Here is a 10,730-nt window from a genome sequence, read left to right on the forward strand (position 1 = left end):
TAGCAAACTCATGTACATATTGCGAGAACATAGAATCTCAACTCAGAGCAGTTTCCTTTCTTGTGATGAAAACTGCGGATAAGAACAGGCACATTAGTGCTGTTCCATATCCTCATTGAGTTCTTTTTAACGTTTTGTGACTCGCTAATTTTTATAGTGAGATGTGGTTTGCGCCCCATCTCACATTATTTCACTCATAGCAATAATTTGAGCTGCTTAATGCTAGACGAAGTTAGTACCACGACGTGTTGAAACAACAGAAGACTCGATTACTATCTCATCTTCTGATGCAATTGTATGCAGGCCACCACCATGTAAGATTAAATATTAAGATAAATTTAAAAGATACCTGAAAAAGTATAAACAATATTAATACGAGTATGTACACCCACATTTGATTTATTCAGAATTTAAGGTGCGTACTTAAATAAGTTTACCACACATATTATAATAGTTTCACTATGTTTTAATATAATTTGTAATATACAGCTGACTTTCAAAACGCTATGAAGTTGACTCAGCACAAATATGTTTCCAGTATATTTTTTCAACAGATTATTTTGAACCCAGATATAGTATAATGATTTTTATTTATAGTTACAGATGTAATTATCAGACATAATTTTTACTGAAGGGAGATTTAAGTGTATTTCCTTTGCTTCATCATAAAGCAGCATTTCGTAAAAAGAAGTTTCTACGGACACAAGCAAAGCTTTAAAAATGCCAGCCCAGTTTTTAAAAATTTGAACATGTTTCATAATTATCACAGATACTTTGAAATGTAATCTGAGGACAGGAATGTTGGGTTGAATTCCCCTTGTATCGTCACAGATAAAAACGTGAAAATTTTTAAAGCACTGTTAAATACTGCAATTTGTATTTTGAGTCTTCTGATTCCAAGTTGCACCAACATAACTGCTATAAATTGGCTCTGATTAATCAGAGTTCAATTGGAGAGGGCAAAAGTAGGGCACTTCATCCACATGCACCGAAGAAACGTATCGATCAGTAACAAACAAAAATTTCGCCAAATTATCTTTATCAGATGAACAAGAAATTGCAGTAGAATTTCAAATTAAATTATAACCTATAATAACCTTACTTAAAGCAATTAATTGTAGCACATATGAACTAAAAGAAGGAAGGTTAAAAGAATCAGGCCAATTGAGGAGGGCATTTAAACACAAATTACTTACCTTACGTACATTTAAGACAGCCGCTCTCGTCTAAAACTTCTTGCAGATTACAGCAAACACCGGTCAGTGATTGACTATAGAAGATGGATTACCAACCACAGATCGTATATCAATTGCGAAGTGCTCGTCCTGCCACCTATGAACAATGTAGAAACAACATAATGAAGCAGAGATACCGGTAGATGTACGAGGTATTTAACAGAGTCACCAAAGCTAAAACTGTTTGTGTTACATTCACATAGTTGTGCATAAGAAGGATTTCTCACTCTTTTGTCACAGTGTTCACATGATTGAATGCTTTGTTGGGGGGGGGGGCAATAGTTTTTGGGTTTTGATAACCGCATGAAACATTACCGTAAAATGTGAACTGCCATGGAGCAAATGTTTGATGGATATGGTCCCACAAGTAAAAGAATAGGACTTCTTTCAAAAATGACTTGCACTATATTAGTTTTATAATTACAATTTCTTAGACACCTGCAATCTATGTTCCTCCCTCAGAGAGAGAGACAACGGGCAAAATTATTGTTTTGTACATATTGATCTTTAGTCTCTCAGAAATCAGACGGGAAGTCGAAATATTTCGAACTGAAAATTGTCAAGCATTTCCAGAATATGGTCGCCTCCTGATTTCCTCATGAGTATCATTTCGATTTATTATCGTTGCTCCCAAATATTTAAAATTTGTCACGCTTTTAATGGAATGGAATCAAAGAGCAGAATAAAACCACATCTTACATATTTTTCATTTACACTGACTGTGAAAATGCTCCTGTACTGTCTATAACATAATCTTGTGTCATTTTGCCTCTCATTTATCATTCTGACATCAAAATAAAACAATAAAATATGCAGGTCTGTTATTTCTCCTACCCAATTTAGGGATTCCCCTGTTCCGCTCTGTTCGTTTCTTTGAGCAACAGAAATGCCTGAAGGATTTCTAAATTGACTTCCACTGATGGAACAATCTGAATGACAATAAGAAAACAATTTCATAGATACACGTCATGTAACAGATATTAATAACCAGTGAAACTATTTTACCTCTGCACCTCTTACTGCTCTTATTTCAAATAATTCATTTAACGTACATACACGAGGCGAATTTGTTATCTTCAGATCTAATACCAGGGCTAGGAAAAATCAGTTGAAAGATTTACTATAAATGAGAAAGTAAATCAAAATGTTTCTCATTTATGGTGGCATAGAAGAGAAATTTACTGTCATGTCGGTCAATCTCATCTTAATTTCCGCTTTGAAAATTCAATTTTGTTTTCCAAAATGCAAGATTGTGGTCTGTGTTTTCAGAGGAAGTGATCCTTGCTGAGGGAAGGGCCACAGAAGAGGGAAAAAATGCACTTGATTGAAGGTGAGTTCAAAACAAATGCACGTTGCATTAGTTTTGGTTTTGTAATTATGAAAAAATAAATATTGTAGATGGGTGATTTTCTTTCCAAACACTTCGCAACAACAAAAAATTGTTTGCGTATTAACAACTGCATTATTATCCTGAGTATCTTAGGTTCTCCTTACTTCTACAAGTTGTATATCTTATATGTCAACAGAGCTCTTCAGCATCATAATTGTCACACTTGCTTATATGTTTTATAATCACAAAGTAACGTGCGTGTTACACCTTGTGACCGCGCGTTCTGGGTTCGAGTCCCGGTGAGGCGCAAATAAAAATAAATTGGAAACAAGTAATAAAGATTTACGAGTTTCACTTGTTACGACTGTAAAGGAAAGAATTATCGCACCGTGTGACCCCCAAAATTCTTGCAGGGGGCACCCGCCGGCTAAAGGGTTTTTTTAATGGTCCACGTGAGCTAGGGCATCATTACTGCCCAAATACATCATTTTTTGTGAAAGTTAAGGGGGAAGTCCTATGACTAAAGGACAGGAAATTTTTCTTGTGAGGACACTCTTTTCTGGAATTCAGAGGAAGCAACATCCTAAATTGTTTTGTAGCTCGATTCGGCCAGTGGATGTGAATCGTAAAAGAAATAAATTGTGCTTGCAAAAAACTATGCACTTCAGTCTCGAAGCCATTACCGAAACCTTCAGCTTATACCCCTCCATGTAATATTCCCTGAGAAAAGTTCCATGCCTACATGAGCAGAAATCCCGAATTACATCACATACGACAAGGATCGACAAGACTGCAACCGAGCCGGGCAACTCCAACAGCAGACGGGAGTGGGACGGTTACAACCTGTTATACGAAACAAGCTTGATTCTTATTTTGACTGACGAATTTTAAGTTTGTCATCTTACTTAAGTATTTGGGTTTGAGTTAAAACAAATTGGACCTGTGCACATATCTAATTATCACTTTAATATCAGTTTGTTTACATTTTGAATATGTTCCTTATAAATACTGTATGACGTGATCTGAAAACCATTTCTCTTTTAATAAGACCAGTGAAAGTATACATTTGTTACGATATATTTCATTTGTTTCACCATCGACAATTATATCGAAGTTACAGAACGTTACCCCACAAGAAAATATGATGTGTTATTTCTGGTAGTTGTTTGAAGATGATACAGAATGAAATTTGAAAGGTTTCAACAAGTCAGATCTCTACCCCTTCTGCCATGTGCCATTGGGTCAGTTCCTTTGTTACTCCAGGCTTATTATATTAATTATATTCTTTTGGGGGGTATTCCAAGAAATGTGTCTACAATTTCACAGTTGTCATCAGAATTTACTGAAATGAAGGAACGGATATGTAATATTTGTGCAGACATTTGAATATGTATCCTGTCACTAGAGGTGCCCACGTATGGGAACAATTTCAAATTTTCATGTTCCAGAAATTTAAATAAAATTAGTATTTCTCAAGAGAATGGCATAGCAGGTGCAATTGGACTTTGTTATAGAGAACTTGCCAGATGAAATGAAATGCTACCATCAGGACTTTGCTCTCTTTGTCGAGGACGTGAATATCAAAATTGAGGTTAAGTCATTATTCTTTGTTTATTGTCATTAACATGTAATTTTCAGACTTTGCTTGCAGGACTGAATTTTGAACTTTTTCTCCCAGTGATTTAAAGCTGTTTTATATTTAAGTATATCAGGTGTGACAGATCATAAGATTCTACTGCATGTCTTGTCATTAAGAGTTAAAATATATATATATATGAATAATTGCTGCTGCGTCTTGTTACAGTATTGTAGTTTATTTATTAACTAAAATTTAAATTGCATTATAATAATTAAATCAATTTGAATTTTGGTTGATTTGAATACAGTATACGCTTACAGACACAAATTAGTGATCCGTAAACGTGGATTTAATCGTGTTTGTTCATTTTATAAATTTATACTTGTCGCAGGTGCTGGGAACTCTTTGGTCACGAAATAAATATGACGAGTGAGTTTATTAAGAAATCGCTTGCAGTGTCCAAGCGGAATGAGTATGGGATCCGTGACTTACTTTTATACTACGTAAAACGTGAGCTGTCAGATGAAGAAAACGAAGGTTTGTAATTACACAGGCAATTTTACATGCGTATTCTTAAATCTACTGAATTTGAATCGCCGTGAATATGAGGAATAGACACATTGAAGGTAGGATTCAGCTCCACATGTAGCAGATGGATTTTAAGGAAAAAAAAATATAACTGGATTTAAATTCTGCATGCTACCCTATAATTCCAGGCATTTACTTAAGACTACAGACACATTTGTTTATTCCTACCCATCACTTTCACACACAGAATGAACATAATTCGCTGGGACGATACGCTACAGACTTGTTTATAATTAATAATCTTCATTGATAGAAAGGGGATCTGGGGTAGCTGAGTGATTATAGACTTGATCCCCAACATGGACAAAGGGTTTTTCCTCCTCCGAGGGCTGCCTGCCCCTATCTAGTGTCGAGGTTAACGCCAAGTGCCTACATGGCGTGTAGTGGGACATAAGAATGATAATAATACAAAAATAAAAGTTGCTTATTTAAACATGGACTGTCATGCTTTTTCTCCAAATTTTCTTTTTACTATCGATAATTATTTTCATAACTCATTCAATTAAATCAGTCGAAGCGGTATAATTTTTAGATAATATTTCCATAAAGACTAATTAATTACAGAATGTATTCTGGCCAGAGAACAATAATTTTGATTTGTTCATTAAATTTCTTCTATTCTACCTGAGCATTTGTGGGTATCTAAGGTTAGCTTATGTTTGTCCCTAAAGTTTGGGACTGAAAAAATGTAGTCCGACTGATATTACGCAGTGATGAGCCTGGCCACTATTAAAAAAATTGTTGCCTGCTCGCAGTAAGTCGAGAAAAGTTTGTAATAAATTCTGTGAAATATAAATTGTTTCGCACTAAGATATATTTCATATTCATGTAAGCAGTTTGATATACTTGATTACTTTTTATACTTGGATGAAGTATTTTAGATTATTTCTCTTATCACGGAAGCGTACCGTGCTTATTTTAAAGTGTTAATTATTTTAGTGAAATATATTAAGTTGTCAACACTCCTTAATGGAAATTGGAAAAGCGATGATTATAATAACAGAATTAAAATCCCTATGTAGACGACAGTATGATTTGTTTATTGCACAGCTCGGATCATTGTAAACCCTCTCAGCTCTTGTATTTTTCCCTTTTCATTTGTATTTTAAGTTACAAATCAATAGAACTGGATGAGACAGTGTCATATTTGGTAGCTGGTAACAAATTTAATAGATAAAAAGATGTTATCTTTCCAGGATGAACATCTCACATCGGTGCTACAAGACTTTGAACAGCGGCTTAGATTTACACGAGTACCAACATACAGATATTGTTCAGTGTGGATTGCAGGAACATAGAAATAGTCACATTTACAAGAAAGCATTGAAGATAGCTAAGGAACGGACTAATTTAGTATTTAAAATCGCTGACTTGTTCCGTAGGTACGTTTGATATTAAAATTTTTGCTCTAACCACCTCTTTTTCCTACAAATTCAAGTTTCTTTGCGTGTGTGAAAGGGTTCCATGTCGAAGCAGGCAAGACTCTCCCCGCCATAAGCCGCTTCTAGCGGGGAGAGCTGCATAGTGGCTGATGAGCCGCTCGCACAGGTTCACCGCGGCTCTCGTCTGAAAGGGTCCAATGCGTTTCGCTGGGATTTCTATCTCTAGCAGTCACTTCAGCTCACGTGTGAAAGGGCTATGCCGGCCGGAGCTTCGGCTCATGGTAGGGTCACCCAAGCCGGACAGGTCTAAGGCGATGCGCCAGACTAAGAGCGATACCCTGGTCCTCCAGGTTGGGGCTTGGGGTTATAACAACCCCACCCCGGAAAACGAGTACTGTTAGGATACTCTCAAAAGAGCCTCGGATGGATCATTTTGGTAATGGACCCTGGCAAACGTTCACGGACTCGGAAGCGAACCGCGACACTGACCGTGGCCACATGATGACGGAGGTGCTGAAGTATGGGATGGACGTGGCAGGGTGGATAAAAACGAAGCTATTTAGGTTTCGAGCCTTTAGGAGACAGAATGTGCAAGATAAGGCTCGAAGGACACTTCAGAAACTTGTCCTTTGTTTGGAAGGTACCAAGTATGGATGTGGTCAATCAGATTGATCATGTCCTGGTGTCGAGAAGGCATTCCTCTTCTGGGCCAGGCGCTGGGGAGTTAGAAGTTTGGATTCCTCGACACCGCTCCCCACTAAAGATCACCCCACCGCGCTGAAACCTTTAGCCAAGGGCCCCGGTTCCCAGCCGGGACCCGCTCCCTCGACGCACGTAGCATCTAGGCGCAGCTCTCCCGGAGACGAGTCCATTTCTCTCAGTGGCACGTCAGCTGACGACCACTGCTCGCACCCAAGTGGACAAACAGTTTTAAGTTTCCTATCATCAGCATGTTTTATGTTCTTATGAACATCATTCTGACTCCCTGTGTTTCAAAGGAATCTCTGTTTGAATGATTCAGATCAATGTACAATATCTCTTCTGACATTATGGTACTAGAACACAGAAACAATGTATTTCAAGTGCTCTGATTAACCAACACAATTATCAAACCTTAAAGAGCCTCGAAAGCTTGAAATGTTGAATGAAAAATATGGGAAACCTAATATACCTTAGGAGCTTTGACAGTAAGGATCAGAGAAAAGTGTACAAGCCCATACATAGAAACTGGTTTATTGAACAATACAAACTTCTACAATCACTTACAGTTTATGGCTACTGATCGTTTCCTTCTGTAGACTGAATGTTCTGATAGACTCCCATTAATATTTTCCCCAAAATTCACACAAAACAGATCTATCATGTATTTTAAAACTTTAAATATATAGGCCCCCTCTCTTAGGAGGACTAGCAATTCAAACTGCTTCGATTCTCGTAACAAACTGTCATTAACTACCGATCTCTTTTTAACTGTGAAGTGTTGTCTTTCATTCCTGGTACAGACTGCGTTCTTGAATATTATTTCGACAAATTTTGGGCTTCAAACTGTTCGGGGTTTCCATCGAGCAGAAAATAATAATTCCTGTGTTCAAGAACCATCTGACACGGCAGATTCTCTACCCGGATCAGGGCATGAACATCATCCTCACGTATTATTGAATCTCGAACACGCTGCTCCCGCGTAACTGGTTTATCTTGCAGTCAAAGTCATTAAAGTCGAATATAAAAAATAAAATAATTAAATAAAATAAACCGAGGTCTGAATTTCTCTTATTTGTAAGCATCTGTAATCTTAGCTAGAGAATTAAGCACGTGTGTGGATGAAGCCAAAAAGTATCGTCCACATACACAGAGCTGAAAGATGTATCTGTCCATCGTACAAGATTAAATCCTGTCACATACAGATTAAGATCGGAGTACAGGTAAATAACAGAAGAGTTCGGACACCATGTGGGCTTGGGCTCACAGTTCTTCAGACCTGCGGATAGAAGCAACAGATCCTCCGAAACATTGGTATCTACCAACAAGCCCCAGAGGCTTGACAACCCAACTCCGTCAGAACCTCAAATCCCACAAAGTTTATTTTTATGTTTAAGGCTTTGACCGGGATGTTCTTTTGTTAAATCTTATGTGGTACCGCCTGATTCGACTTCTAATGGTTAAGTGAAGTGTTTTCTTCGCGGTACGGTCTGGATTCGTAAATAATATTCAGACGATCTTCGGCTTCAAAGGGTTAACCAGCTGATTTTCGTAATGGTGAGGTGAAGTGTTTTCTTCGCGGTACGGTCTGAATCCATAAATAATATTCAGACGATCTTCGTCTTCAAAGGGTTAACCAGCTGATTTTCGTAATGGTGAGGTGTAGTGTTTTCTTCGCGGTACGGACTGGATTCGTAAATAATATTCAGACGATCTTCGGCTTCAAAGGGTTAAAGTGAGAATCATATGATATCCATAAATACAAAATTAAGATAGTTATTATTAAAGCAGATGGTATATACATTTACCACTGGGATTTAAAGAGTTGAGAAGGGCTGAAAGTTTATTGTAATCATTTAGAAACAGCAAAAATATTAACATGAAATTAAACTAATCGGATTCGTTGCTTATTCTTAATTCACGTAAGTGCTCAGATTACACAGCACAGAGTAGCAACAAAATTACTCTAGTCAGGATGAAATTAATTCCGGTGAAAATTAACATTTCTATGTCAATGAAACCAATAAATGATAAATCATTCGTACAAACAAATTGAACCGCGTGTGTTAAGCTCAAGTATAGACGTTAATATAGATATCCAGGGCGAGGTTAAATTATGTTGACCTTGAATCTCATCGCCTTGATGATGGAGGCAGCCATCTTGATCTTTTTCGTAAACTAAGATCAAACAACGCACATGGACTCTTGAGAGTCGACCGAAAGAGCACGTAGACACAAGAAGCGCCGATTTTCACATTTTTAGATTTTGTCACGGGGACGTATTTTCGTTCTCTCCGGCTCGAGTTCGATTCTCGTCATATTTTAATATCACGCATCCTCTGTTAGGCTGTCATATGAATTATGAATCCTTTCGCTTAGTTTTCACGTCTCTTTGCTGCTAAGCTTCTATAAAAGAGTTTTCGTAGTGCGAAAGCGGCGTACGTCTGATAAGATAGTGTAATTGCGTCATATTGTGAATATTATATTAATTATTTGTTTTAATCCGTCTGTATTTTATTTGTAGTGTTCTGTCTGACGACAGGTCCATATGAACAGGATCCTTCCATCCTTTTCTCGGACTGGGACCTGTTCATATACGTTCTTGGCAGATGATCCAGAAGTGGTTTGCCATTGCCTTCTTCTGTGTGTGAATGGAGTAATTGTTGGGATGCCACGGAGGAAAACTCCGTGTTGCCTAAACCACGGCCTTGCCCAACACAAGTTATAAATTCGGGCACCGCGATTGTAATCGCATAAGCACCATATTTGGTTGTCAAGAACATAAATTACATCATGAGTCTACTTTAGTGGTTCCTTATGAATCTGGTGTTCTTCTCATAATATAAGAAACTGACGCGTGGTTTTCTGTACACAGAGATTAACATATACATTTCGTAACAGTCGAGAAAAGCATACAATTGAATGAAGAAATACCTGGACTGTGGAGCAGGTTTGGGAGGGAGTAGATTTTCTTCAGACGTTCCATTAGAAAGTCTTTCGTACAGGTTACAGTACCTTGTGATTGTTTACGAACTTCTATACTCTGTACTCTATGCCCATTTTGCATTGAGCAATTGAGTTTGTAAATTGTGTGTTCTACGTTGTTGGTTTGAAACGTAAGGCGAAATATGTCGACTAAAAGAAAGCCCGAGTCCCAAGTATGTCCTTTGTATGTTAATGCTGTTATCTTACACTAGCTATAGGTTAGAATAATATTGGTTTTTCGGAAATATTCGATCCTAACCTCACTTCTTTTTCAGGGGAGCCGGTCAGGAGGTTGGGCGATCGTGTATTATGTTGGAGTATAAAGGAAAGAAGATTATGGTATGTTTAAATACTTCGTGTTTCGCACAGTTTGATTTGTGAGCAATATTTAAGTTTATATCGTGATGTGTAATCTGAATTTCTCGTATAACCTTGTTTATAAAAATTTTTCGTAGATTAACTGTGCACAACGGCTTTAAGTGGAAATTTTCCTCGTGCTCGCTTCCATGCAATATTCCAGCTAGAATTTTATTTCTTGTTCTTGTAACCTTAATGAATCGTAAATGAAACAAAATATATCCCTTAAAATAGATTAATGTTATGTTTTCTCCGACCTAGCATTTGTTTTAAAAGTCTTTTTTCGAGATTTCTAAAGTGTGTGTATTTGATTCCAGTGTCTCAAGCTGTGAAACTTAGGGTTCAATGAAAGACTGGGAATTCCTTGATGACTCAAGAACTCTGCTGCATGGAGTCTGTTATTAAGATTTTTCTGTTATGTTCTGAATGAATTAGTGTTGCATCATATTTAGTAGGCAAAGAGGATTGGAAGAGCAGGCCAAATAAGCTGAGACGAATATATTAGTTTCATAGTTCTAAAGAACTTACAGAACTTTCACTGAAACCCTTAAAGCTGTTTATTTTTGCCAATCTTC

The 10,730-nt window shown here is 37.3% G+C and overlaps 1 protein-coding gene across 7 annotated transcripts in view; it reads left to right on the top strand.

The window, feature by feature from the left end:
* Positions 1–10,730, top strand: part of LOC147870742 (structural maintenance of chromosomes protein 6-like) — a 36,931-nt gene that overhangs the window by 24,906 nt on the left and 1,295 nt on the right. For 2 of the 7 annotated variants that reach the window (XM_087342023.1, XM_087342024.1), the window contains exons 10-14: positions 1,243–1,387; positions 2,505–2,565; positions 4,536–4,681; positions 5,929–6,114; positions 10,074–10,137. The gene's annotated coding sequence lies outside the window, so the exon portion shown is untranslated. Of the gene's footprint in view, positions 1–1,242; positions 1,388–2,504; positions 2,566–4,535; positions 4,682–5,928; positions 6,145–10,073; positions 10,138–10,730 lie in introns of those variants that run through there. The other 5 variants (XM_087342026.1, XM_087342027.1, XM_087342031.1 and 2 more) reach the window with 3 other exon arrangements.

This window comes from Zootermopsis nevadensis, unplaced genomic scaffold, assembly GCF_977971745.1.
Source record: "Zootermopsis nevadensis isolate Lab colony 2312 unplaced genomic scaffold, Znev_1.0 Znev_ptg000204l, whole genome shotgun sequence".
NCBI lineage: Eukaryota > Metazoa > Arthropoda > Insecta > Blattodea > Termopsidae > Zootermopsis > Zootermopsis nevadensis.